Genomic DNA, 27930 nt, shown 5'->3' with positions numbered 1-27930 from the left:
TGTGTTTGAGCCCCCAGTCCCCACCTGTGGGGGGAAAGCTTTCCTTGTGGTGAAGCAGGGCTATGGTGTCTCTCTGTCTTTCTCCCTCTCTATCACCCCCTTCCTTCTTGATTTCTGGCTGTTTCTATCCAATAAATAAATAAAGATAATTTTTTAAAAAAGAGAGAGAAATTGAGAGGGGAGGGGGAGATAAAGAAGAGAGACGGAGACACCTGCTTCACCACTTGTGAAGCTACCTCCCCCCACCCCCACAGGTGGGGACCGGGGGCTTAAACCCGGGTCCTTGTGTAAAGAGACACATAGGCTCAATCGGGTGCATCACCACCGACACCCCTTCTTTCTCACTGACATCTTACTGGGGGTGGGGGGTTCGTGGTTTACAGCAGTTCATGGGTACGACCTCTCACATCCTGGGGATAGAGGCCTGCAGGACACCCACCACCCCAACTTAGGTCCATTTCTATTTGAAATGAAAAGGAAGCAAAAGTTTAGGGGCCGGGTGGTGGTGCACCCCGTTGAGCACACGTCACAATGTGCAAGGACCCAGGTTCAAGCCCCCTGTCTCCACCTGTAGGGGGGACGTTTTGTGAGTGGTGAAGCACTGCTATGGGTGTCTCTCTGTGTCTTCCCTTCTCTATCTCCCCCTTCCCTCTCGATTTCTGACTGTCTTTATCCAATAAGTAAAGATAATACAAAGAATAAAAATTAAAAAGTCAAAGAAAGCAAAAGTTGACCAGGGAGCGGTGTGAAGTCCCTACTCCGCATAGCAATGACCAGACCAACAGCGTAGTCACATGCTGGGAATACAGAAACACACTTGCCATCTCTCCTCAACGGGCCCAGAGCACAACATTTTTAGTTAAGCACCGATTTGTCAGAGAAACGCAGCCTGGGAATTTTTTTGTTTTTGCCTCCAGGGTTATCAAAGCCTGGGGTTCAGCGACTGCACTATGAATCCATTGTTCCTGGAGGCTATTTTTCCCTTTTGTTGCTCTTGTTGTTTATTGTTGTTGTTATTAATTATTGTTGTCATTGTTGCTGGATGGGACAGAGAGAAATGGAGAGAGGAGGAGAAGACAGATAAGGGGAGAGAAAGAGAGACACCTGCAAAGCTGCTTGTGAAGCGACCCCCCTGTAGGTGGGGAGCCGGGGGCTCGAACTGGGATCCTTGCACCTGTCCTTGCGCTTCGTGCCATGTGTGTTTAACCCACTGTGCTACCACCAGCCACCCTTTTTCTGTCTTTTTGGAAAAAGAATATTTTATTGGGGAGTTACTGGTGTGGATTAATAGTTCAGAGCACAGTTATTTGACATGTGGGTACAAGCTCTCAGCTCCCTGTGATAGGTGTCTGCAGAAACCCCACCACCCCCTTTAAGCCCTGTTCCAGTGTCAGGCACCAGGACTCCAGTGCCCCTGCCTCCCGCAGCCTCCCTGGCCTTCTTCCTCAGAGTCCTTTGCTTTGGTGCAATACAGCAAACCCAGTCCAAGTTCTACTTTGAGATTCCCCTTTCTCTTCTTATTTCTCAGATTCTATTAGTGAGATCATCCCATATTCACTCTTCTCTTTCTAGCTTATCTTACTCCACATGATTCCTTTAAGCTCCATCCAAGACGAGGCAAAGATTTTGTTTTGAGGACAGAGAGATCACTTTGGGAGCCACTTCTGCATCTTCCGTGAGCACTCACTGTGTGCCTGGCTCTAAGCTACGACCGTGGGAACACCCACCCTTCTCACACACCCACGGAGAGTCGGGGGGGCTTTCTGAATGGCAGCACGGAGGGGTAGGCATACACGGAGAAACCTGTAGCTTGTAGCAACCCGTGGCCACATGACCAGTCATCGCCAAGGTCAAGGTCAGCTTTACACATGAGCCTCGTGCCTGGCTCCTCCTCTGCTAAGTGCTGTCTTCACCTGTCATTTGGGTCTTCTTATTCTTCTTTTTTGATATTTATTTATCCCCTTTTTGTTGCCCTTGTCTTCTTCTTGTTGTAGTTACTGTTGTTGTTATTGATGTCGTCGTTGTTGGATAGGACAGAGAGAAATGGAGAGAGGAGGGGAAGACAGAGAGGGGGAGAGAAAGACAGACACCTGCAGACCTGCTTCACTGCCCGTGAAGGGACTCCCCTGCAGTTGGGGAGCCGGGGGCTCAAACCAGGATCCTAACGCCGGTCTTTGCACTTTGCACCACCTGTGCTTAATCTGCTGCACTACCACCCGACTCCCACATTTGGGTCTTTATGCAGCGCAAAAACCCACCGCCCATCCCAGCTCTGGTGTGACCCTGCTAAGACCCGGTGACGGGGCAGGGGTGACATTCTCCAGGTCCTGCCCACTGGCTAACTGCAAGGACCAGCGTGAGGATCCCAGTTCGAGCCCCCGGCTCCCCACCTGCAGGGGAGTCGCTTCACAGGTGGTGAAGCAGGTCTGCAGGTTTTTTTTTTCTTCTTTTTTTGGGGGGGGATTAATGGTTTACAATCAACAGTAAATATAGTTGTTGGTACGTGTGGAACATTTCTCAGTTTTCTGCAAATCACTTTCACCCCCAGCCTAGGGCCTCCACCACCATCACGCTGACCAGGGTCCGCAAGTCTTCCCTCTCCCTCCCCCACAGTGTTCAGCTTTGGTGCAATACAAATTGTACTTGGCGTTTCCCCGTCTGTTCTTACTTCTCAACTTCTGTCCCTGAGTGAGATCACCTCATATTCATCCTTCTCTTTCTGGCTTATCTCATTTATTATTTATTTTTATTGCCACCAGGGTCATCACTAGGGCTCAGTGCCCATATGACAAATCCACCATTCCTGACGGCCATTTTTAAAATTACAGTTAATTGATTAATTAATTTGATAGGGCAGAGAGAAACTGAGAGTGGAGGTGGTGGTGGGGAGGGAGTGAGACAGGGGTCAGGCGGTGGCGCATCTGGTTAAGCACTCACATTACAGTGCACAAGGACCTGGGTTCAAGCCCTTGATCCCCATCTGCAGGGGGAAATCTTCGCAAGTGGTGAAGCAGAGCTTCAGGTGTCTTTTCGTCTCTCTCCCTCTCCTCCTTCCTCTCAATTTCTCCCTGTTTCTATCCAATAATAAGCAAATAGGAAAAGAAGAGAGAGAGAGAGAGAGAGAAGGAGTTTCAGAGCGTCCCCCCTGCAAATGGGAAACGGGGGCTTGAACTTTGGTCCTTATACAGGGTAACATATGATCTCAGCTAGGTGTGCCACCACACCATCCCTGCAGGGCATATTTCATGCTCAGTCTCGTATCTCATCCAAGACTCTGAGACAACACTACTCTATAGAAGATGCAGGTCTTCTCTGGCTTGATTCTCACCTCCTCCAGGAAGTCTTCCAGGACACTCTGCTGCTCCATTCCTTCTAGCTCTTATTCTGCAAGATCCCCTGTGCCTGCCCTTATACTAATCTCCATAGACACACAGCTCTGAGCACTCCCCAGCACCTGTTTGGGTAGCAACTCTACTTCGAGCTTTCAACCATGGCTGCATTTGTGCAGCCCCCAGCTGCACGGACCTTCTCCTCCTGCCCATACCCTCAGATCTGCGAAGGGCAGGGACTGGACACCCAAGGACAATAAGGGATGACCGAGTCGGGGCCGCTGAGTGGGTGCCGGTGAGCTGTCTGCAGGCGGGTCCCCGGGAAGGGAGCGAGAGCCAGCTGGGCCTGCTGCCACAGCAGTCCATTTGTAGGGGAGGCAGCACTTCTGTCTGGGGTCCACAAAGGCCCTGCAGAGAGGTCTGTTCTCCCATGGGCGGGAGGGGGAGCCCCTTCCTGAGGCTGGGGGGGACACCGGTGTCAGATGCCAGCCTGGCACTATCGGGGCGGACTTCTGGGGGTCAGAGGCACGAAAGGAGCCGAGTGTGGCTTACCCTGAGAGGGGAGGACTGGTCTGGTCCCCCAGGAAGTGAGCCCAGCTTCCCTGCTCCCTCAAGGGTCGCAGTGTCAGGAAGAAGCTCACTGTGGAGAGAGACGGAGCGCCTGCTGGTACCCACACCCCCTTGCTCACCCCCTTCCTGACCTGGGGGGTGTCCTCTCTGTTGTGCCAGAGCTGCTCCCTGCTTCCCAGCTGTGAGGAGAGCACAGGGATCAGAAGGCAGGAGCACTGGTCCATGACCTCCGCCCTCAAGGCCCCACAGAACACCGTCTCTGCTGGTGGTTAGGGGAGACAGGGCCACAGTCAGAGCTGCTGTTCTTCAAGGTCCTAGATCCCAGACACACAAGGTCACTAGCGGTCTCTGAGGAGGACCCACCATCCTAGACTCAACACTTCTCGGAGGTCCTGGGAGGACATTATGCCACCTCCCCTGCCTTTTTTTTTTTTTGGGCCACCAGGGTTATCGCTGGGGCTCGGTGCCCACACTACAAATCCAGTGCTCCTGGCTGTCATTATTTTCCATTTTATTGGTTAAGACAGAGAGAAATTGAGAGGGGTGGGAGAGCTAGAGAGGGAGAAAGATAGACACCTGCAGACCTGTTTCACCGCTTGTAAAGCGTCTCCCCTGCAGGTAGGGAACTGGGGGTTCAAACCTGGATCCTTGCATGAGTCTCTGCGCTTAGTACTTCTGTGTTCTTAACTGGGGGTGTCACCGCCAGGCCCCTCCTTATCTCTGCTTTTCAAGGGAGGAAACAACTGAGGCACAGAAAGGGTAAGGCACTGGCTCAGAGCCACCCAGGCAGTGGGCTCTCTGACCCTCTACGTTATATACTCACTGCCCTGCATTGGCTTAGTCTGGTCTCCTGCAGACCATCAGTGAAGAAATGAACGAATGAATGAATGAATGAATGAATGAATGAATGAATTCCATACCCGAGTGCTGCCTTCTCACAGATGGAGAGATGCTGGGTTGAGGCTCCCTGTTGCCCTTCCTATATTGCCCAGTATCAGATACACACACCTGACAGGGGTGATGATGCCAGCCCACACCCGTGAAAGGCAAGACTCTTCCCTGAACCTTCAAAAAGCTGTTTCCACACAGTGCTGGGGGTATGAGCTGAGTTTTGTGCATCTGTACCACCACCCAGCCCCCTTCCTTGTCCAACTTCTTAATTTTTTATCTTATTCGTTATTGCCACCAGAATGATCACTAGGGCTCAGTGCTGACACTACAAATCCACAGTTCCCACAGCCAATACCTCCCTCCCACCTTTTTTTTTCCCCTTCTTTCCTTTCTTATTTCTTATTAGATAGGAAAAGAGAGGAACTGAGAGGGGAGGAGGAGATAGTGAGGGAGAGAAAAAGAGAAACACCCGCAGACCTGTTTTATTACTTGTAATGTTTTCTTTTCTAGTTTTAATTGATTATTGTATAGAGACAGAGAAATTGAGAGAGGAGGGGACATAGAGAAGGAGAGAGACAGAGAGACACCGGCAGCCCTGCTTCACCACTCATGAAGCTTTTCCCCCTGCAGGTGGAGACCAGGGACTTGAACCCAGGTCCTTGTGCATGGTCCACAGATCTCCCTCTGGACACTGCCCCTGGTGCTGGAGTGTGCTCTCAGGGTTTCTCGCATGGCACTAACCCTCTGCCCCCTGCCTGTGTCTTAAAGGAGTCTCCTCTGCCTATGGTCATGGGGTGGGGGTGGGGGTCTGTACAGCCTGGTTGCACAGAACACACTCTCCTCAGAACCATGATCAAGAGCCCCTCTCCCCCGTCCTGTGCCTGCTGCCGTCCTGGAGAGTCTGCTGGGCGCCTGTGCAGTGACATCAGCCCTCAGCCCCAGTGGCGCAGGGAGCCATTGGAGGGAGCAGTCGGCTCTTCCCCCTGGGGCGGCCAGAGCTGCGAAGCAAGTCCTCCGAGAACAGCTCCTCAGGCAGCTACTTGTTAAAACACAGGTGCTCCCAAGGAGCCCTTCCTACAGTGCAAACACCAACCAGCTTTGAAGCTCCCGCCATCCTGGAACCAAGCAAGCAGGCATCTCTGCACTCTTGGACTTGCAATCAGCCTGCTCCTCTCTCCCCGTAAGCCAGGGCCGCTGACACGCTGCCTTGTGAGGAGACAGGGAACCAGCAGCTCCAGAGGTGAGGGGCCATGCGTTGGATGCCTTGCCTTGGGCTGCCGTTTGCATCAACCTCCAGGGGAATGACTTGAGGCAGGAAAAGCAGGCCTGCGCTGTGCCTGTGCGCTCGCCCCTCACTCAGTCTGGGACGGAGGTTCTGTGGTCTTTTCTGGGGCACCCCAGATCCTGCCTCCCTCTCCTGGGGGACCACAGCCTTGCTTGGGCCAAGAAAGGAGCTTCAGTTCTTGTTGGGGTCACAGGGTGTAACACCTGTTGGCTCACCCCACACTCTGGCATCTCTTGAGCTTAGCATCTAGAAGGCAAACGCTAGAAGAAGAAGCATCTAGAATCGGAGGGCTTGCTGGCTTCCTCAGTTAACCGACTCTGACTCACGCAATCTTTATTTATTTACTGTAAGCTCCGGCTCTCCCATACAAGTCCTGAGGGCTACTCCTGCACTATCTCCACCAGCTCCCGCAGTCTTAATAGTAGAGACAAGGACTGGGCAGTGGTGTACCCAGTGGAGTGCATACATTACCATGGGCAAAGACCCAGGTTCAAGCCCCTGCTCTTCTCCTGCAGTGGGTGGGAGGAGGGGAGGGCAGGGGAAATTGCCGAGCAATGAAGCAGGTCTGCAGGTGTCTCTCTGTGTCATCCCTCCCCTCTCAATTTCTAGCAAGATAAATAATAAAAAAATCTTTAAAAACTATTGGAGATGAAGACGCAGAAGTCCAGTGAATCATAGGTGACTTGTCCCGACCACCCAGTGCTGGGATGCACATCTGAAGGAGCTGGGAGTTCAGCTCCACCCGCTCCCCTGCTCAGGTGCTCCAGGGTCAAGACCGGTGGAGCTGTGCTGCCCTTCCCCACCCCACCACACCTGGAACAGATGCCTGAGGCTGAGCAGAATTTCTGGGGCCAGGCTGGAGTCTGTCCCTGGCAGCTCTGCCTTCTCTTGCCACCTCTCTGGGGGAGAATGTAGGAAGGGGCAAGGCTGGCTGCTGCCTCCCTGGGGACTGTCTTCTTCCAGGTGCTCACGGCCCTGTGTATGACATCTGCTTTGTAGAAAAGGTCACCCCCCAAATAGCTCAACCCTGAGAGGCAGCCACCCCCAGCAAGTCTGTGCTACTTGGAAATGGAGGACTCCCACCCCATCCCCCTGGGGACCGCCGGGTGGGGGGACACCCCGGGCCTCGCCGCCCTCTCATCTGCAGACACATCCCTGACAGGTGGCTCTACTGAGGCTGAAATAAGTCCTCCAGAGGTCCCTCATGTTTCTGCTTTTTAACTGATTATTCACTTGTTCTGGATAGAGATGGAGAGGAAGGGGAGGCAGAAAGGGAAAGAGGGGGCGAGGGAGACACCTGCAGCCCTGCTTTACCACTGGTGAAGCTTCCCCCCTGCAGGTGGGGACCGGGGGCTTGAACCCGGGCCCTGACACACTGGAATGTGTGCGCTGCACCAGGCGTGCCTCCGCCCAGCCACGTGTTTCTGTGTCCTTATGAACATGTGCACAGAAAAGACGCCACGGGAGCCAGGCTGGGAAGAGGCGGACTCACGCCGGAGGCTAATTTCAACCTGAGACAGACGGAGGGAAAAAGCAGAGAAGCCCAGCCAGGCCGGGCCACCCACCCCTGCCCGGGGGACCCAGCTCACAGCCTCCTAAGACCACGGCCCTGTGAGGACAAGCAGCGGCCGCCCACACCCCAGCCACTCCCAGGAGTGCTAATTACTTCCCAGGATTAATTCTTCAGTTGACTAGACAGCTCCAGCCGCCACCACAGGGCCTGCCAGCAACAAGAGCTGCCGGAGGAGGAGGGGGAGACGCTGCTGGGCACACCTCCTGTTTCCCGGGAGCCGGACTCCCGGGCCAAAAACCCACACGTCCTTTCCTCTCCACAAGAAGCCACCAGCCCCCGCCGCCTGGTGTCCACCGGCAGCACCAGTCATGTGGGTTTCCTGGCTCGGACGCTTGTTTGCAAACACGCTTCCATTGTGAGGGGCTCGTGTCGGGGTGGCAGCGTGCTGTGTCTGAGAACAGGAGTCCCCGGGGCCTCGGACACCTGCATCGGCCCTGCATGGCAGTCGGTGGCGGTCTCTTTGTCCCTCTGAAACAATGTGGTGCAGGCTGCTGCCAGCCCTCCAGGCACTCAGCACCATGCCAGGGACACCTCTTGGCTGGCCAGCAGGACCACCCCCCCAGGGCTTCTTAGACCAGCAAACCATAAAGCGCCTTCCCCTGGGCCTGCTGTGAGCCCCAAAGTTTTCTGGAGATGCTTCTCTCCTCTTGGCACCCTACCAGGTCAGCGCAGCACAGAAGGTACCCCCCGCTTTGGTTCATCCCTCCACCCACCCCTCCACCCCTCCACCCCCTGTTGACTCAGCTCCCCACCTGTCAGTGCACCCCTTCTGTTGAGGACATTCAGACACTGGGGGGGGGTTTGGAAATTTGTTGTTGAATGATGACCACGAGAACAGATCTGAGCAGAAGCAGCAGTGGACTCTGCCTTCTGGGTCCCATGTTCATTTCACTTTCTTTTCTTTTTTTCTTTCTTTCTTTTTTTTTTTTTTTTTTACAGTTCATTGTTCATTTTATTTAATTTTTATTTGATAAGACATAGAGAAACTGAGAGGGAAAGTCAGACAGAGAAGGACAGACACCTGTAGACCTGTTCCACTGCTTGTGTTGCTTCAACTTAAACCCTGCAGGTGGGGACCAGGGACTTGAACTCAGGTCCTTGTGCATGGTAATGTGTGTGCTCAATCAGGTGTGTCACCGCCTGGTCCCGCAGTGTCCATTTCCCCCCAGGCTGAACCATGTGATTTGATCCCACGTGGACCTCACTAGCTGCGGGCTGTGTGTCTGCACCCACCAGCAGGCAAAAATGTGAGCAGGCCAGGCTGGTCTCTGTGTTCACTGTCCCCGAGCGGCTATGAGGACAAATCCAGGTGGCCCAGGTGGATCCAGACCCTTCCATTCTGCTCCAGGGACCCAGACTAGGAGGCTCTCTCCTCCCCTGGGACCATGAGGCAGGAAGATGTGAGCTGGTGAAGCCAATCACAGAGGGAAGGAGAGAGGGTGATAGGGCGGCTGACATGATTGGGACCTTGGGTTCCGTGAGGGCAGACGGAAGCTGCTGTCACATCTTCGTGACAAGAGCTAAAAGCGCTTTCTGTTTTGCTCCAACTAGTGGACGCTGGGCTCCTATCAGAAGATTCAAATATGTTCTGCTGTGAAGGAACAGAAACTCTCAGTTCTCTGAAGCCTGAGCGGAGGTTTGGGATGTTAGGAGGCTCCTCTCTCTTCAAGCCCCAGCGTGAGGACTGGGATCTGGGGAGTCTTGTGAGGACAGAGAGCTTTGGTGGTGTGGCATTTAGACCCACCCTGTAATCTTACAATCTTGTAACCCATTATGGATGGCAAAAATAAACAAACAAAAGTTTGTCCAATAAAAAGAAAAAGAAAGCAAGTGAGGCCACAGACAGTGAGAAGCAGAAGTGGCCAGAGCAGTGTGCGGGCATCAGTCTCTGTGGAGGACAGGGAAGCCAGAGGGCCCTGCGTGGTCTTTCCCTGTACCCGGGGAGCAGCTGTATGTGTGCTCCCATTGGCACTGCCTCTCGGCTGGGAGCAGGAGGCAGAAGTCAGCCTTAGAAAGCCACTGGCCCAGGGGGTCGATTAAGTACTCACATTTACAATGTGCAAGGACCGAGTCTCCACTCCCCACCCGCAAGGGAGACGCATCACAATTGGTGCAGGTGTCTCCCTCCCTCTCTCTCTCTCTCTCTCTCTCTCTCTCTCTCTCTCTCTCTCTCCCTCTGCCTCTCTTCTCAGTTTCCCTCTGCCTCCTCTGCCTCTATCCAAAATAACTAAAAAAGAAAAGGAAGCCCCTGACCCTGCTGAGCACACACACAGCATTTGCTGCCAACGCGCGGGCAGGCAGGTAGGCAGTCTGTAGCGGCGCTCACCGTGGGGCCCAGCCTTCCAGAAGATTCTCTTTGTTCTCCTCCAGGCTGGAGCACAACAAACCTTTAAGGAGGCCTTCTAGGACTGCACATTCTGGTTTTGTTTTGCAAACTGAAAGGTCAGCAGTCCCTGGCGGATGGCTGCCAGTGCCCAGGCTCTGTCTGCTCTGAGCATGTGGCGGTGGGCGCCGTGAGACTCCTCGAAGGACAAACCCATCACCCATCTGGCCCCCGGGCAGAGGTGGTGGAGTGGCTCCTGGCCTCCCCTCCCACACACCCCCATGTGCCTTCTGGGGGCCGGCTCCCTGCTATGACAAGTGCTGGGTGTCACTCCCAGTGCAGGCTGGGAATCTATCCACCCTGACAGCCAGGCCCCTTCTGTAGGGTGAGCTCAGGTCTGCAGCCTGGGGTCCCTTGGGTGTCAATGGCAGGCCAGCCCAGTCATGATGCTGGGGGTGGGGGGTTCTTGGAGCAATGGAGGGATTTTAGCTGAGGCTGCACTGTTGTCTCAGAGACTTGATGTGAGAAGATCTGGAAACACAATGGCAAAGGCCCCACGTCACTGCGAAAAAGCCAGACCTCTGGTTTAAGTGTGTGTGTGTGTGTGTGTGTGTGTGTGTGTGTGTGTGTGTGTGTGTGTGTGTGTGTGTGTGTGTAGGGCAGGGGCAGTGTTGGCAATGGCCTGCATTTTCTATACATTTGTCTTGAGTGCCAAGCATCACTTCTTAAGATTGCAGGTGGTCTGTCCAGCAACAGAGAAACTTTTGTTTTAAAAATGTATTTATGGGGGCTGGGAGGTAGCACAGCTGGTTAAGTGCACATGGCACAAAGCGCAAGGACCGGCAGAAGGATCCCGGTTTGAGCCCCCAGCTCCCCACCTGCAGGGGGCGTTGCTTCACAAGTGGTGAAGCAGGTCTGCAGGTGTCTGTCTTTCTCTCCCCCTCTTTGTCTTTGCCCCCCCTCCATTTCTCTCTGTCCTATCCAGCAACAACAACAGCAATAACAACAACTACAGCGATAAACAACAAGAGCAACAAAAGGGAAAAAATAGTTTCCAGGAGCAGTGGATTTGCAGTGCAGACACTGAGTCCCAGCAATAACCCTGGAGGCATATATATATATATATATATATATAATTTTAATTTTTATTTATTTTACCAGAGCACTGCTCAAATCTGGCTTACAGTGGTATGGGAGATTGAAACAGAGACCTGTGAGTCTCAGGCATGAGAGCCCCTTTGCATCACCATTATGCTATCTACCCTTGCCTGAGAAACTTCCAGAGCTTAGCATTTATAGGGGTCAGAAGGCACACTCTGGCCTTGGATTTTTGCTTTTGGCTCTTTTCCCTAAAATAAATAAATAAAGCTATACACTTTTCCTTTTCTTTTCTTTTGACTTGTAGGACAGAGAGAAATTGAGAGAGGATTGGGAGATAGAGAGTAAGACAGAAAGAGAGACACCTGCAGACCTGCCTCACTGCTCGTGAAGCTTCCCCCTGCGGGTAGGGAGTGGGGGACTTGAACCTGGGTCCTTGTGCAGAGTAATCCGGTGCATCACCACCTGGGCACCCCCTCCCACCCCTCCCCTAACTGAAGTAACACAACAGAAAAGGGATCACTTCAACCATCCCAGCACGCAGCCCAGTGGTACCACGCACACCCACCAGGCGCTAGAACCCCTGCCATCCATTCCCAGGACTTTCCCATCTTCTCCAGCTGAAGCTCTGTGTCCTGTGACAACGTCCCCCTCATCCCCAGTGCCTACTAAGGACCCTCCTCCCCTCTGTCTCTGTGAATTTTGCTCCTTTAGGGGCCTCAGAGAAAGCAGAGCCCGACAAGGCGGGTCCTCCGGTGTCTGGCTCATTTCAGTTCTCAGTGTCTGCAAGGCTCTTCTGTGCCGCCTCATGTGCCTTGAGGGGTGACAGTTGTATCTACTTGCAGGCAAATGCAGGCCAGACACGGGCCCTTATGGGCAGGGATGCACCCTGGGAGGTGTAGCATTGGGTGACTTCTTTGTTATCGTGCGAAGGTCACAGTGTCACCACACAAGCCTGGCTGGTATCACCCACTGTGGGCCAAGGCCGCCTATGCAGCCCTCCCACTGGCCTGTATGACTTTCTGATATTTCTCTCTCTCTCATTCTCTTTGTCTTTCTTTGTCTTTTTTCTCCCTCTCTTCCTTTTCCTTTCTCTATATTTTCTTTCTCTCTTCTTTATTTCTCTATTCCTTTTTAAAAACTTATTTATTTATTTATTTAATTTAATGGACAGAGACAGAGAGAAATTGAAAGGGGAAGGGAAGATAGATAGAGAGAGAGAGACCTGCTGGGGATTTGGGGCTGAGAAACTCAACCCCTCAGAAGATAGCCTCCTCTCATCTGGCAGTTGGTCATCTGCCCACAGAAACCTGGTGAGGATGCCGGGCTAGCTTCGCGGGCGGGAGAGAGATGACCAGGGACTCACGGCTGAGTGGGACGCAGTTCAGTCTTTATTGATGAGGAATGCAGTGCAAGCTCGCTATCTCTCATCACAATCCTGTCCTATATATATATCCTGAAGCGGAAGTGTCAGGTTGGAAGAGGATGTACGTAGGATAGGGGGTGGGGAGAAGGAAAAAGCATCGAACCAGTGGGGATTCAATGTTGGAAAACAGGCTGTGACTAGGAGAGGGGGCGGAGTGGAAAAGAGTGTGAACCAGTGGGGATCAGACCAGTGGGAACAAAACAATGACTATGTAAATAGACCACAGCATCAAGCAATACAACAGAAGGGGTCTTAGAAGCAGAATTTAGAAGCAGATCAACAGTGAGGGGAGTCTGGAGCCCAAAGCCGACTGTGGGACCGCTGTCTCACTCAACAACTCCTAGCCCATGGGCACTGCCAGAGTGTGCTGGGTGGGGCACACTCTCTCTACTGGGTGGGGCTGGGTTGACTGCTGGGCTGGTCAGGCCACAGGCAGGAAGCTCGGTGTCTCTGGGAAGACTCTTAGCAGAAGGGAGGGAAGAATCGAGGGAGGTCTTTGGGACTTGTCTGCACACCGCACAGAGGCTTTCTGCAGGGATGCCAACCAAGGGCAAGGAGGAGAGGGAAGCTCCAGGCTGGGTGGGAGCACACTGCCAGCCAGCTGTGGTGTCAAGATGCCGTAAGAACGCTCACTGGGACGCCCACAGTGTCACAGGCACTGGGCCAGGCCTTCTCCACGCAGAAACTAAATGAGGATGGTGGCCTTCGAGGTAAGTCATGCTAAGTGCAGTGTGGCCGGGGGACTTTCCACGTGCTCACAGCATAGCGTCGGAATGCCACCCAAGGTTGGCCCCTGCCCTGAGGGTTACCGGGCAGGAATAAATGGAGGAGTTATGGAGACTGAAGTGGGAAAGGGGCATAGCCACTTTGAATGGCATCCCGAAGAGCGAGGACAATCCCTTCTCTGTGGCCCCTCTCTCGAGTCACCTTTCTTCCTTTCATTTTTTTTTTTTTTATTGCCACCAGAGAGATCACTGGGGCTTGGTGCCCACACTATGAATCCACCACTCCTGGTGGCCATTCTCCCCTCCCCCTTATTTTTCTATTTTTATTTAATAGGACAGAGAGAAATTTAGAGGGTAAGAGGGAGAATGAGAAGGAGAGAGAGAGAGAGAGAGACCTGGAGGCTTGCTTCACTGTGCGCGAAACTTTCCCCCTGCAGGCAGGGAGCGGAAGTTCGAACCTTGCACATGGTAACCGGTACGTTCAACTGGGGGTGCCACCACCAGCACCCCCTTTTTATAATTAGATAGGACAGAGAGAAATTAAAAGAAGAGTGGGAGACAGAGAGGGAGAGAGAAATAGAGACACCTGCAGACCTGCTTCACCGCTTGTGAAGCCTCTCCCCGGCAGGTGGGGAGTGAGGGCTAGATTCGAACCCAGGTCCTTGTGCATGCTAACCTGCGTGTTCCATTGGGTGCACTACCGCGAATCGATGACAACTTTCAATTCAACTGCATACACACTTCCCTGCACACACACTGTCCTGCACACACACTGCCCCGCACACACACTGCCCCGCACACACGCCACCCCGCACACACGCCGTCCCTCACACACACTGCCCCGCACACACACTGCCCCGCACACACACTGCCCCACACACATGCTGTCCCCCACACAAACTGTCCTGCACACACGCCGCCCTGCACACACACTGCCCTACACACACACTGCCTTCCACACACACTGTCCTGCACACACGCCGCCCCGTGTTGGGAACATGTGTAAGCCTGATAGAGCTTAGGGAGAACTACCCCCATCTTTGGATGAAGGTCTGAGAAGATAACCTCTTGGTAAGTCTCTCTCAACCGAGGTGAGCATAAGGGGGGAAGCTCAGACTTGGTTCTTTCCTTCTTGACTCTCAGGGCCACAGATACCCCAGTACTTCCCTCCATTAACCACAGGCCACATGGCCGCAGATTCACTTATTCAAAGTCACCTTCTGATCACAGAAGAACACACCTTATCACACACTTCATCACATAAGTCAGACCCCAGACAAGAGAAATTCCAAACTATATGGCCTTTTGATATCCATCTTCTCTCTGCCTCACCCTACGGGTTTAACCCCTATGCTTCTCTCAAATACCTTTGGATAATTAAGTTGCTTGTGTCATGGAGAATAACTGTCTTGTATCTCATCAATTCCTGTCATACCAACCCCCTACCTTAGGGGCATGCTGACTGTTAAGAAACCTGTAATTTCTGTCATATTTCAACAATAATTACCTCCATTGCTTTTCTATTTAACTCATGTCCATTTTGCTAATAAACGGACTCTAGGATTCTGGGACTCTAGGACTCAGATTCTAGGCATGCTAAGAGTCCCCTGGTGTCTTTTACTTCGTGTCACCCCCTGTCGTGAGCGAGAAAGAACCAGCCCGTTACCTTTCCCCTGGAGACCACCCTGCCGGAGAAGGAGAGAGACACCCCGAAAGCCCGGCACACACATCGCCCCGCACACACACTGCCCTGCACACACACTGTCCTGCACACACGCTGCCCCGTACATACACTGCCCCGCACACATGCTGTCCCCCACACACGCTGCCCCACACACATGCTGTCCCCCACACACGCTGCCCCGCACACACACACTGCCCTCCCCGCACACACTGCCCCGCACATACACTGCCCCCCCCACACTGTCCCGCACACACACACTGCCCTGCACACACTGCCCTGTACACACACTGCCCTGCACACACACTGTCTCGCACACACACTGTCCCGCAGTGCTGGGATGTCCCGCTCATTTTGTGGAACCAACCTTGCTCCACTGGGCCACTTTTTTTTTTTCACTCAATCATTTGGTGGACAGACAGACAGACAGACAGACAGCTTCCCCAATACCATAGCACCTCTCATGTAGTGCTGGGGCTTGAACCCGGTCCACTACAGGGGCTTTAAAATTGTGACAGAAAAACTGCATTCATTTAAAAGAACTGGGGTTGGTTAGTAACAATTATTTCTTTTTCCGAAAAGCAGTTTTTTTCTGGGCGGGTGGGGGAGGTTTATTGCTGGGATTTTAGTGCTTCAAGTTGACTTTTTTTTTTCTTTCCAGATAGGAAAACAGACAGAAGGAGGCTGGGGAGGTTGTAGAATGGTGCTAAAGGCTCTGAGGTCTGAGTTCTCTGAGATCCCAGGGTTAATGCCCAGCACCACCGTGAGGCAGAGTTAAACAGTGTTCCAGTATTTCTCTTCCGACTCTCATTAAATAAATGAAAATAGAAAGAAAGAAAAAAAAAAAAGAAGGCCAGAGGGAAAGACAGCACAGTGGGAAGGCTTGCCCAGAATGGCAGGGCCAGGCTGGAACCTGGGCACCTGGCAGGCCACGAGCCACCTCGCTGCCTTCGGACGTTGTCTCACTCACACACTGGCCCAGAGTGGGATGCAGAGGTGCAGGGCACCCCTGGCCTGCGCTGAGCCTGACGGTCCTTGAGAGAAACTTCCAGAGAACATACTAGAACCGGGGCATCCTGTTGTCTTCACAAGACAGGCTCCCAGATTCTCCCTTCACACCGTGAGTCCCTCTGGAGGGGGCAGGTCCTCAGACTGGATGGAGGTCATTTCCCTTCCCAGCACCTCAAACAGCTCAGTCTCATCTGAGCTCCCAGGCGGATGCCCTTGGGAACTGCCAGGTGGCCTGGCTTCTCTCCTCCTCACTTGCGTCAGGCTCTCCAGAGACCCCCAGATGCTGCACCTGCCACCTGCACCTCCTGGCGTTGCATCAGCTGCCAGTACCTGGGAGGGGAGGGGCTGGGCTGTGTCCCTTTGGGCACCAGGTGTAGCAGCACAGCAGGCTGGTTGGGAGAGACTCTCCTGCATGCCAGCTCAGCCCGGCCTAGCCCAGCCTAGTCCATCTCACTCCAGCCCAGCCCAGCCCAGCCCAGCCCAGCCCAGCCCAGCTCAGCTCAGTCTGGTCCAGTCCAGCCCAGCCTAGTTCATCCCACTCCAACCCAGACCAGCCCAGTTCAGTCCAGCCCAGTTCAGTCCAGTCTAGCCCAGCCCAGCCCAGCCCTGTTCAGTGCAGTCCAGTCCAGTCCAGCTCAGCCCAGTTCAGTCCAGCCCAAACCACAGGCACCTGGCAAGAGGGAACTGTGGGACCCCTTAAGTAAACCTCATTTCCCTGCTGATTTAAGGGGTGTTCCCAGGATATCTGGTAACCCAGCTGCAGACCCAGCTTACTTTCAATTTTCTTTTTAATAAAATTTAAGTCTTATTTGTCTTTCCATTTTTCTTTTTTTAATGTAGACAGAGAAATTAAGAGGGAATGGAGAGATATAGAGAGATACCTGCAGTCCTGCTTCACTTCTCCCCTGTGGGGAGTGAGGGCCAGGGGCTTGAACACATGGGCATGTGTGCTCTCGGCCAACTGGGCCCCCACACAACTTCCTTTTATCTGCACAGATCTCGGGGTGTGCACACATGTGCCCTCTGGACTCGTGAACACACTTTCTTCACAGCCTTGTCCATCCCAGCATGCCGGGGGTGGCACCTCCTTCAGCCCCCAGAGCTCTGTGCACGGAGGGGCTGGGACTTGCCATTGTTGGGGTGTCTTTGGAGCTGCCCAGAGACCCGGCCACACAGCCTGTGCTCCCCTTGGCCCCCTGTGCTTCTCGCTGCTGCCAGCCACGCTCCTCCCTCCACCCACGTGCCTGCACAGCTGCTCAACAAAAGTTCATCTCTCTCCAGTCTGCAGTCTGGAGTCTGGCCAGCAAACACCCTGCGTCTCCCCCACTGCTGAGAGCAGAGGCCTGTGGAGCCCAGCCAGCAGCCTCCCCACCCTGACCTTCCTCCTGCTACCGGAAGGTGAGGTGCATGACCCCCTCCTCCAGCCTGACACCCCACCTCAGCAGGGAGGCACTCCCCTGCCCCACCCTGGGCTCAGCCTCCTCACAGGCAGCTCAGGGTTCCCTGCTTCAGGCTGCAAAGACAATCTTCAGCCAGGAAGGAAAAGCAGACTCCAGGCTCTTTACCTGCTAGTGAGACAAAGTCTGACCTCGGACTTGAGGGGTCCCTGGAAGGTCCCCTGGTCTCGGCCTCCCTGGGGAGCAGGAAGCAGCAGTGTGGGGTTCAGGGGGTGGGTGGCAGTGGCAAGGGGGGTCCGCCCGCCTCCCCCCTGCCTCCAGCAGAGCACACTGCAGCCTGCACTGCTGCTCTGCCCACGTTCCGGGAGGAGGCCATTACGGGCAGGTAATAGCGTTTTAAATTTGTTTTTAAATTTTATAATGCAATTTCATCAAACTCAGCATCTGAGCATAGCATGCAGGTTCAGATCAAGCAGCCTATGTCAATCCGGTCCTGGCCTACGTTCCCTTCTCCCCCCACACCCCATGAAGGAAGAAGCTGAAAGCTTCAGCGTAACCACTGGGGATTCCCTTCCCGTCCCGAGTGAGGCCGGGGTGGGCTCTGGCCTAGGAGGCTCATTCTGGAATCAGCTGTATGGGCAAACCTGAGGCTTCAGTTTTATAAATCTTTTCAAAATACATTAGGTATTTATTTTGGGCTAGAGAGAAATGGAGAGGGAAGAGAGAGATAGAGAGGGAGAGAGACAGAGAGACACCTGTGGCTCTGTTTCACCACTCTCGAAGATTTCCCCCCCGCAGGTGGAGACTGGGTGCTTGAACCCGGGTCCTTGTGCACTGTGATGTGTGTGCTCAACCGGGTGTGCCTGTCTTCAGCTCATGGAAACCGCAGGGTCCTCTCAGGGCCCCAGGTGAGGCAGTGGACACAGGTGACTGGCTCTGGGTCACAGCCGGTGCTGACGAGGAGGAGAGAGGCGTTCCTTGGGCTTCCCGAAGGCGTCCAGGTGTTAACCTGAGCTTTGCACATCTTTCCTTCTCTTTATCCCCTCCCTCCCTCCCTCCCTCCCTGCCTCCCTGCCTCCCTCCCTTCCTACTGGAGCTTCCTCTGGCGCCGCAGCACCTCTCATGTAGTGCCAGGCTGACACCTGGGCCACACACTTAGCAAGACACCTGCCCCACCCAGTGAGCTATCTGTCTCTTCACCCTCTGAGCCTCTCATGCCTTAAAAAGCAACAGACAAGGTGCCAGATGGCAGTGCGCCCCGTAGAATGCACACGTTACCCTGCACAAAAGCCCAGGGTTCGAGCTCCCCCCCCGGTCCCCACCTGCAAGGGGGAAAGCTTCACAAGTACTGAAGCCAGTCTGCGGGACTTCCTCTCTATCCCCTACTCCTTTCAATTTCTTTCTGTCTACATCCTGTAAGTAAATATATATATATATATATTTTGCCTCCAGGGTTATTGCTGGGGCTCGGTGCCTGCACTACAAATCCACACTCCTGGAGGCCATTTTTTCCTTTTTGTTGCCCTTGTTTATCGTTGTTGTTGTTAATATTGCTGTTGTTGGATAGGACAGAGACAAATGAAGAGAGGAGGGGAAGACAGAGAGGGGGAGAGAAAGACAGACACCTGCAGTCCTGCTTCACAGCTTGTGAAGCGACTCCCCTGTTGGTGGGCAGCCGGGGGCTCGAACCCAGGATCCTTACACCGGTCCCTGCGCTTTTTGCGGCACGTGGGCTTAACCCACTGCGCTACCGCCCGGCCCCCATAAATAAATAGTTTTTAAAAAGCAGCAGGTGAAGAGTAGACAGTTTACCCTTCCTGTAAGTCACACTTGTAGTTCAATACCCAGAACCACTTTTGAGGTCTTGGAAGACTTTTTGCCCAGCACTTTGTACCTTTTCCGCTGGAGGTCAGTGCAGTCACCCAGTTTCAGCCCCTCCTCCCCCACCAGGTTCACTGCTAGGGCTTGGTGCCTGCACAAGAATTCCATCGCTCCCGGTGCCATTTTTCCTTTCTTTAAAAAATTATATTCGACAGAAAGACATTGAGAAAAGACAAGTAGATAAATAGAGAGAGAAAAAAGAGAGACATCCGCACCCGCAGACCTGCCTCACCACTCATGAAGCGTCCCCTTGCCTCTGCACGTGGGGGACGGGGGCTCGAACCTCGATCTTCGTGCAAGATACAGTGTGCCCCGTCCCCAGCTTGGACTCCTGCTTCTACCTCCATACGTGCACAAACTCCCTCTGTGGCCTGGACGCTCCCGAGCAGATTCCAAAACAGAGGAAGAGCCCCATGCACAGGTGTGCGCGCGTTGGGGCGGCGCAGGGGGGGACGTGGGGGGCCAGAGTGGGGGTGCATCTCGAGGCCTCGGACTCTGTCTGCATTTCCTGGGTACCCCGGCTTCCAGCTTGCTACTGACTGCAAGGGGATTGAAAAATCCCCCACACGATGGAAGAACGATTTTCCCCAACAAAACGCCGTAGTTTCCATGTGTGGGCGCAGGACCGCGCAGCGCGGCTTCACGATCCGCTGTCGCTAAGGACCATATGGCCGCTGGTGGGGAAACGTTAACATGTTTCAACAGTACAGCTGGGGCAGGGCTCCTTTATGCCTCGTGCAGATGGCTCTAATTGACATCTCTCCTAAAGCAGGTCTCCAGCATTTCTACAGGATCATTAGAGTAATTAGCCATTAAATACCATCGCCGCTTTTAGGGGGTGTGTAGGGGGTGGTGGTGGGGTGGGAGGGTGGCCTGAGCCTTGGACACACTCCACTGCGGTGGCACCTGTGGGTCCTGGTGGGGGACAGGCTGAGGGGGGTGGGGTGGGGAGGGTGAGGAGCGTCTCCTCTTCAGAGGCAAGGCCAGAGGAGGACACAGGCTGTGCTCATTCTGGAATATTCCCCCAAGGAGAGATCATAGGCAGGCAAAGAGCACGAGGCCAACAGGCCAGGCTTCTAAGGCTGGGCTTCTACTTTTTTTTAAAAAAAAATATATATATTTCCCGTTTCATCCCATAAGATGGAGAGAGATTGAGAGAGGAGGGGGAGGTCGAGAGGGAGAGAAAGACAGACACCTGCAGACCCGCTTCAGTGCTCATGAAATGTCCTGCTACAGGTGGGGAGCGGGGGCTCGAACCCTGGTCCTTGCATGGTACTATATGTGCTTAACCAGGTGCGCCACTGCCCAGCCCCCTCCAAAATGTTTTTTTATTTACTTATTTTATTGGGTAGAGACAGAGAAATTAAGAGGGAAGTGTCGTATGCTTTACATTGGCTTGTTCTAGCCCTCCCCCTCCAAGAGAATTGGATGAGTCCTGTTAATTTCGCGGGCCTGCTTGGCCCCGCCCCAAGGGACCCTGGGAGAGGGTTCCGGAGTCCGAGAGTTCCTGAGTTCCCCAGTGACCGAGTTCCTGAGTTCCGGAGTTCGAGAGTGCGAGAGTGCGAGAGTTTCTGAGTTCGAGGGTAAGGGAGAGGGTTCCTGAGTTCCAGAGTAAAAGAGAGAGTGCTTGCGCCGCCGCAAAGAGACAGCAGAGTTCTGTTTGGTGATTAGTTTGTCTTAGTTTATGAATCGTTGTTCTTGAATAAAGAAATACAGCTGCCCTGCCCAGCCGTTGTCTCCGCGTCTCTGTTCACCACCGTGAAGCTAGCCGGCCGAGGCCAACCTGCCCAGCTAGAGCCTACGAATTTTAACAACAGGGAAGGGACAGAGATAAAAGACAAACCTGCAGCCTTGCTTCACCTCTTATGCAGGTCTTTTTTTTAGGTTTTTTTTTCTCTTTTTAAAAATTATCTTTATTCATTTATTGGATAGAAACAGCCAAGAACTGAGAGGGAAGGGGGAGACAGAGAGGGAGAGAGACAGAGAGACACCTGCAGCACTGCTTCACCACTCCCAAAGCTTTCCTCCTGCAGGTGGGGACTGGGGGCTTGAACCTGGATCCCTGAGCATTGTAACATGTGCTCAACCAGGTGCACTACCACCTGGCCCCTACCTCTCATGCAGGTTTCCACTTGTAGGTGGGGATAAGGGGATTGAACCTGGGTCCTTGGGCATGGCAACATGTGCACTTAACCAGGCGTGCTCAGCTTCGAGACTGATTGATCTTTTATGAGAGAGGTAGGGAGACCAGAATGCCACTCAGTCCTGGAATATGCAGCACCAGGGACTGAACCCATGACCTCACTCATGCCAGTCTTGTGCTCTGCCAGTGAGCCACCTCCCTGGCCCCATCTCTTCTTTAACTGTGTAATTCTACCAGCCTGTCAACTGTTCAGCCTCTGTGTGTTCAGCCCTAAAGGGGGGTACGTTGGGGGTGGGTCACAGCACCTGCCCACCTGGAATCCGCCGCAAAGAGCAAACTGGAAAGAAGGGCCCCAGGTCAAATCGATGGGGTTTACAGTCGACAATATTTATACACTTTTCCCTTATTTGGGAGCTACTCTCTTCCCTGATCCAGCTTTCTGGTCCTTTTTCCAGCCATGACATTATCTCCTCAGACAATAACTTGGATCCACCTGCATATCAGATGTCAGGCTCAGGAAAAAACTAGTATAGTCATTCTTTGGAATATAACTAAAGTAGGCCTACTAGCTATCTTCAAAACGGAGACCCTAAATCTTCATCTGTAATATTCCAGCCTTTAGGTTCATGATTAGTCAACAATTTGTTTGGCTTTATATGTTAACTCTCTTTTCAGCCACCAGGTTCCAGATACTAGCATGATGCCAACCAGACTTCCCTGGACAGACAACCCCACCAATGTGTCCTGGAGCTCCGATTCCCCAGAACCCTGCCCCACCAGGGAAAGAGAGAGACATGCTGGGAGTATGGATCGACCTGTCAACGCTCATGTTCAGTGGGGAAGCAATTACAGAAGCCAGACATTCCACCTTCTGCATCCCACAATAACTGGGTCCATGTTCTCAGAGGGATAAAGAATAGGAAAGCTATCAGGGGAGGGGATGGGATACGGAGATCTGGTGGTGGAAATTGTGTGGAGCTGTACCCCTCTTATCCTATGGTTTTATCAGTGTTTCTTTTTATAAATAAAAATTAAAAAAGAAAGAAAGAAAAAGAATTCCAGCTGTGGTTGCATGCATCTGGAAGCTTACGTGTGAGCCCCGAGTGGCCTAAGTCTACGTCAAGTCCTCTGGTGAGTGACAAGCTGTGGCCTCTGGGGACTTGGCTGCCCCTGAGGTTTGGTCCCTGACACTGTGACAAGCTTGTCTTAGTCATATGTCACGGCCCAGCTTCTGTTCTGTGGGCACAGGGGAGGCAGTGACACCCTGTAGAGTCACTACTGGGGAGCGGCCCTTCCTGGGCTGGTGACAAGGGGCTTGTCTGGGCAGGAGAGGGCTTCAGCTGAGTTTCTCCTGAGCCCTGTCTGCACTGTTGGTTACTGGCTGTCACAGGAGCCTGTCCTGTGTGTCAGACCAAAAGGTCACTGAGGGTGTGAGGTCAAGGTCCCGGGAAGGGGCCAGCACATACTCCAACAAGCCCCTGGAGTCAGCTAGTCCACTTTGGATACTTTCTATTTTTACTTTATTTTAAAATAAGTCTATTTTGGGAGCCCACCTGGCTGAATGCACGTTACCAAGCACAAGGTCTCAGGTTCGAGCCCTTGCTCCCCACCTGCAGGTGGGAAGAAGCTTCATGAGCAGGAAAGCATGTCTGCAGGTGTCTCTCTTTCTCTCTCCACTTCTATCTCCCTCGTCCCTCTCAATTTCTCTCTGTCCTATCAAATAAAATAGAAAGAAAAAGGAAAAAAAAATGGCCACTTGGAACAGTGGATCTGTAGTGCTGGCACTGACCCCCAGTAATAAACTTGGAGGCAATTAAAAAAACAAATCTAGGGGCCAGGGGGTGGCACAGAGGGTTAAGCATAGATGGTATGAAGTGCAAGGACTGGCGTAAGGATCCCGGTTTGAGCCCCCGGTGCCCCACCTGCAGGGGGGTCGCTTCACAAGCTGTGAAGCAGGTCTGTAGGTGTCTATCTTTCTCTCCCCTCTCTGTCGTCCCCATCTCTCTCGATTTCTCTCTGTCCTGTCCAACAACAGCAGCAATGGCAACACTAACAACAACAACATCAACAACAAGGCCAATAAAATGGGAAACATGGCCTCCAGGAGCAGTGGACTCATAGTGTAGGCACTAAGCCCAGTGATAACCCTCAAAGCAAAAACAAACAAACGAAAGACAACAAAAAAAAAAACTCCCCAAATCTAACTTTAAAGATTTAGTTTCAAAATTTATTTCATATTAGATCAACAGAGAGAGCCTGACATGGGAGAGAGAGACCACCATGACTCAAGTGATGCTGGGGCTTAAACTGGAAACCTTACGCCAGTCCTTGCACTTGACGCCATGTGTGCTTAGCCCGTTGTGCTACCGCCGACCCCGGGAGAACTGGAAACCTCAGGCCTGTGAGTCCCACAGCCTCTCGGCTGAGCTAGCTCCCCAGAGCACTTTTACTGTCTCCTACTGTGTGCCTGCACTATGCCACCGCTCCCAGCAGGAGGACACCACAGCACCGCACTGCTGCTCATGAAGCTTCCCCTGTCCTCTGTGGGGTGAAACTTTCCTCTCATCCATCTTGGCTGCTTTTTAAGGTTTTATATATTCAATGAGAGAGGGAGAGGGAGGGAGAGGGGGTGGGGGAGAGGGAGAGAAGAGCAGTACTCAGCTCTGCTATGAGGTGGTGCCGGGGATTGAACCTGGGATCTCCGGGGTCTCAGACATGGAGGCGCTGTGCTCCAACACCCACATAGCTCCCTGACCTGACACTCCAGTTCCTAAACTGAGCAGAACATACAGAAAGCAGCCCCAAAGTCTGTCGCTGTGGTCAAGCATGCACACAGCATCCAATCACCCAGGACTGTCTGGGGATCTCAGATTTGGGGAGTCTGGGAAGAGCAGGAGGGGAGAAGAAGAGGGTACTGATCATTCCTCTCCCCTCCCCTCCCCTCCCCTCCCCTCCCCTCCCCTCCTCTCCCCTCCCCTCCTCTCCCCTCCTCTCCATTCTCTCTCCTCTCCTCTCCCCTCCCCTCCATTCTCTCTCCCTCCCCTCCTCTCTCCTCTCCCCTGCCCTCCCCTCCATCCACTCTCCTCTCCCCTCCCCTCCCCTCCCCTCCCCTCCTCTCTCCTCTCCCCTGCCCTCCCCTCCATCCACTCTCCTCTCCTCCCCTTCCTCTCCTCTCCCCGCCATTCTCTCTTCTCTCCTCTCCCCTCCCCTCTCCTCCATTCTCTCTCCTCTCCTCTCCCCTCCATTCTCTCTTCTCTCCCTTCCTCTCCTCTCCCCTGCTCCCTTCCCCTCCCCTCTCCTCTCCCCTCCCTTCTGTTCTCTCTCCTCTCCCCTCTCCAGTCTTCTCCTCTCCCCTCCTCTCCCCTCCCCTCCCCTCCCCTCTGCTCTCTCTCTCTCTCTCAGCTGAATACACAAAAGACTCAGCAAACCCCACAGTGCTAGGTACAGGGTGGTGGTGTGGATCCTGGCCTCATAGGAGAGTTCACTTAATCAATGAGGCAATCGATGGGTAATTAATCAATTGACTCAGCTTAGATAATTCACATGTCGCTTTTGTGTTAGGGCCACGCGAAGCTTCTCCAGATGGCTCTGATTTCAGTCCGTGCCCCGCCAACGTGAGCACACGTCAAACGCTAAAAAGGAACTCAGCAGCCGATGGGATGCACATGGGCCCAGCTCTGGTTGGGGGGTGGCCCAGCAGGAAACCCAAAGGGGAACTCTAGTCACCAGGGGCAGCTGAGGTGTGGGGTCCGGGGCCATATGCAGAGCTGAAGTTCTATGCCCACCTCCCCGTGCCCCAAGGTCCAGAGGGTTCCCCAGCTCCAGCCACTCTGCCCACTTGGCTCTCCCTGATTATCTTGGAGAAATGGTTTACAAGACAGCTGTGTTTCAGGGGTTCAATATCACATCTCCCACCTCGAAATAAGTAGCAGCACTCCTTACCCACCACCAAAGTGTCCCCACCCTCTTTTAGCCACCTCACCCCATCTGCCCCATCAGTGACCCCCCCAACCTATAGATACGGCCCTGGGTTCAATAGTGTGTCATCTTAGCTTTCCCACAAAAGAATGAGATCCTCCCATCCTCGTCTTCCTCCCACTGGCTTTTCTCCTTGGCCCGGCTGGACCTGCCTGCCACAATCAGTCCCCTGCCCTGCAGACTGACCACACCCCATTTAAGGGGAGCAAGGGAACTCGAGGACTGCACATGCCCCCACCCCCAGAGTTCTCCCCCAGAGTAAAGCTGTGTATCTGTGGGGCACTGTGGATTTAGCAAACAGCATTCAGGTTTGAGCTCCTTCCCCATCGATCCAGGGTTAATAGCATGACATTATTAGTTTAATTTCACAGTCTAATCAGTTTCCTGCTTCATTGATCAGAGGGCTTGGAGCAATTGTAATCTTGGGAGGCTGGAAAGTAACACTTGGTGAAGAGAGTAAAAGCAGGTGATTCTCAAGGTTGGGGGGCGTGGGACGGCACTGGGGTGGAGCCCTGAGTTGTGTCTGCACTGCACACTGGACGGGGCTCATGCAATCCACAGAGGAACTACGGGGTCCCGTTTCCTCCCTCCCACTGAAGAACCATGTGGAGGGCACAGACCCCATAGAGGCTGCTAACTAGACTGGGGAGAAGCCTCTTCCCCTCCAGGATGAGCTGGGACCCCTTACCCCCAGTAAGAATGCAGTTCTGAGGTCCCCCCCCCCCAGCCTAGGGCTTCATTGTGAAACACCCTCAGTCAGCAGGGACCCATCTGCGAGATAAGGGTTTTTTTTTTGTCACTTTTTCAAATCAGAATAGAAACAATTTTTAGTCTATAATTATCATTTCTTTTCTCAACAGACAAATGTTTCCTTTTAAAATTGTAGGGCGGAAAAAGCAAAGAACAACATTTTAAACCAAAAAGAAAGACTAAAATTAATTTCCTCTTTACAGAAAAAATAAAATACAACAGTTCTAAGAAGAAGCCAGGTTTCTCTTTTCCCCACAGAGCAACAAACACCGTGCTGCAGCCGTCGTTAGCGCTAATGCCCTTTTGGTAAAAAGATTTCTTTGGTTTATGACATTCGAGGGGGAGGGTTTAATGTGAGACGGAGACCGAGAAAGTCAGGGAACCACTGTGGTGCAGCCGGTCCCGGGGACTGAACCTGCAGCCTCTGGCATGCCAGTCTGCTCCTCTACCAGATGAGCTATTTCCCCAGCCACAAGCAATGCATGTTTCTAAGAAGCAAGTCTGGGAGGGGTGAGGGTGCTGGGTTTCTGGGGTCAGACCTGGCACCCAGATCTCCCAGCAGAGACAGGGATACTTAGGGTGTCTGAGCTCACCCGTGGTGAAGGAGGCCCAGCCAGGAGGCAGGAGCCAGGCCTGGAGTCACCCACTTGACCCATTTCCTCACCGTTCATGGGGGACAGGAACATGAAGCATGCGTGTTTGGTGAGTCTGAAATGTGGGACAAGTCCAGCAGCCTTTAGTGTACAGTCCGGCTCCCTGCTCACCTGACCTCCCAGGTCAAGACTCTTCCTGACCAGACGTTTTCTTCTTTGCAAACTCTCTCTGGGAAGCACAGGAGGGCAGGACTGGGTGTCCAGCATTGTTGTTTACAAGGACAAAGTGGGGGAGCAGGGTGGGGATCTCAGTGACTCACATGCCAGGGTCAGACAAAGAGAGAGATGGGGAGCCAGGAGGTGGTACAGTTCGTACAGCACACAAGATACCATGTGAAGGACCCAGGTTCAAGACCCACGTAGGGGGAAAGCTTCATGAGTGGTGTAGCAGATCTCTCCCTACCTCTTTCTCCTCCTCCTTGCCTTTCAGTTTCTGTCTCTAGCAAATAAACACATGGAGAAAGAGAGAGGGAGAGACAAGAGACAGATATATGGCTGGGTAACATTGGGCAGGAGCTGAGACTCAGGTGGACGGCTGGGCAGGGCTGTGGTGGGGACATAGGAGCCCTGTAATGACCCCCAACAGGTGGAAAAAGGCAGCCGGTGTCCTGTGCACCTGATAGCTTGCTAAAATTAGCCAGTGGGGCCTGGCTCTTTGGGTTCCTCTCTGGGCAGGGCCAGGAGCTTGGGGCCACTTGATCACCGAGTTACAGAGATGCGAGGAGGCAGGTGACAGCTGGCTCTGGGTCTCTCCCTTCCCAGGCAGGCCTGCCCAAAGCTCAGACAAGCCCCCAAAGGACTGGGTTCGAGCCTGGACCCCATTCCCCTCCCTCTGGGCTCTGCCTGGCCAGAAGGAAGTGTTCCGGGGAGCAGATGCCAGCAGGTTCCGGGCACCATCGGTTCTTGGCCGAGGCCCCTGGGCACACAGACCCCCCTCCCCCAGGAAGCAGGCACTGACAGCACTGAGAAGAAATGTCACAGTCTGCAGCCATGTGGTGTAGGAGGAAGCAAGGCATGAAGAAAGGAATTCTCCAGGCTGAGCCCCAGGAGTCCTGCGGGGCCAGGCTCAGGGACAGGCAGTGGGTGCCAGAACAAAGGGACAGTTGTCCTAGGCCCCTTTCTAGAACCCAAGCTCCTTGGGGTTTCTTTTCCCTCCTCTGCCTGTCTGGATGGGAAGGGACGTTCACTTCCTGCGGCCTCGGGCCTCGCTGCCCTG

The 27930-nt window shown here is 53.4% G+C and overlaps 1 protein-coding gene and 1 long non-coding RNA gene across 5 annotated transcripts in view; one reads left to right on the top strand and one right to left on the bottom strand.

Annotated features, from left to right (window-relative positions):
• Nucleotides 1-27930, bottom strand: part of KLHL29 (kelch like family member 29) — a 359330-nt gene that overhangs the window by 169124 nt on the left and 162276 nt on the right. The gene's annotated exons all lie outside the window — the stretch shown is intronic.
• On the top strand, nucleotides 12719-22389 carry LOC132537436 (uncharacterized). 3 transcript variants are annotated; one of them, XR_009548870.1, is made up of 4 exons: nucleotides 12719-13205; nucleotides 17194-17483; nucleotides 18108-18217; nucleotides 22009-22389. It is a non-coding gene; the product is annotated as an uncharacterized LOC132537436 (long non-coding RNA). The 3 variants fall into 3 exon arrangements; XR_009548869.1 differs by lacking the exon at nucleotides 18108-18217 and having other exon boundaries at nucleotides 17201-17310; XR_009548868.1 differs by lacking the exon at nucleotides 18108-18217 and having other exon boundaries at nucleotides 17194-17310.

The sequence above is a fragment of the Erinaceus europaeus genome, chromosome 3 (assembly GCF_950295315.1).
Source record: "Erinaceus europaeus chromosome 3, mEriEur2.1, whole genome shotgun sequence".
In the NCBI taxonomy this organism is placed as follows: Eukaryota; Metazoa; Chordata; class Mammalia; order Eulipotyphla; family Erinaceidae; genus Erinaceus; species Erinaceus europaeus.
Note: the sequence above shows the minus strand (reverse complement) of the source record. Positions and strands in the feature narration are given on the sequence as shown.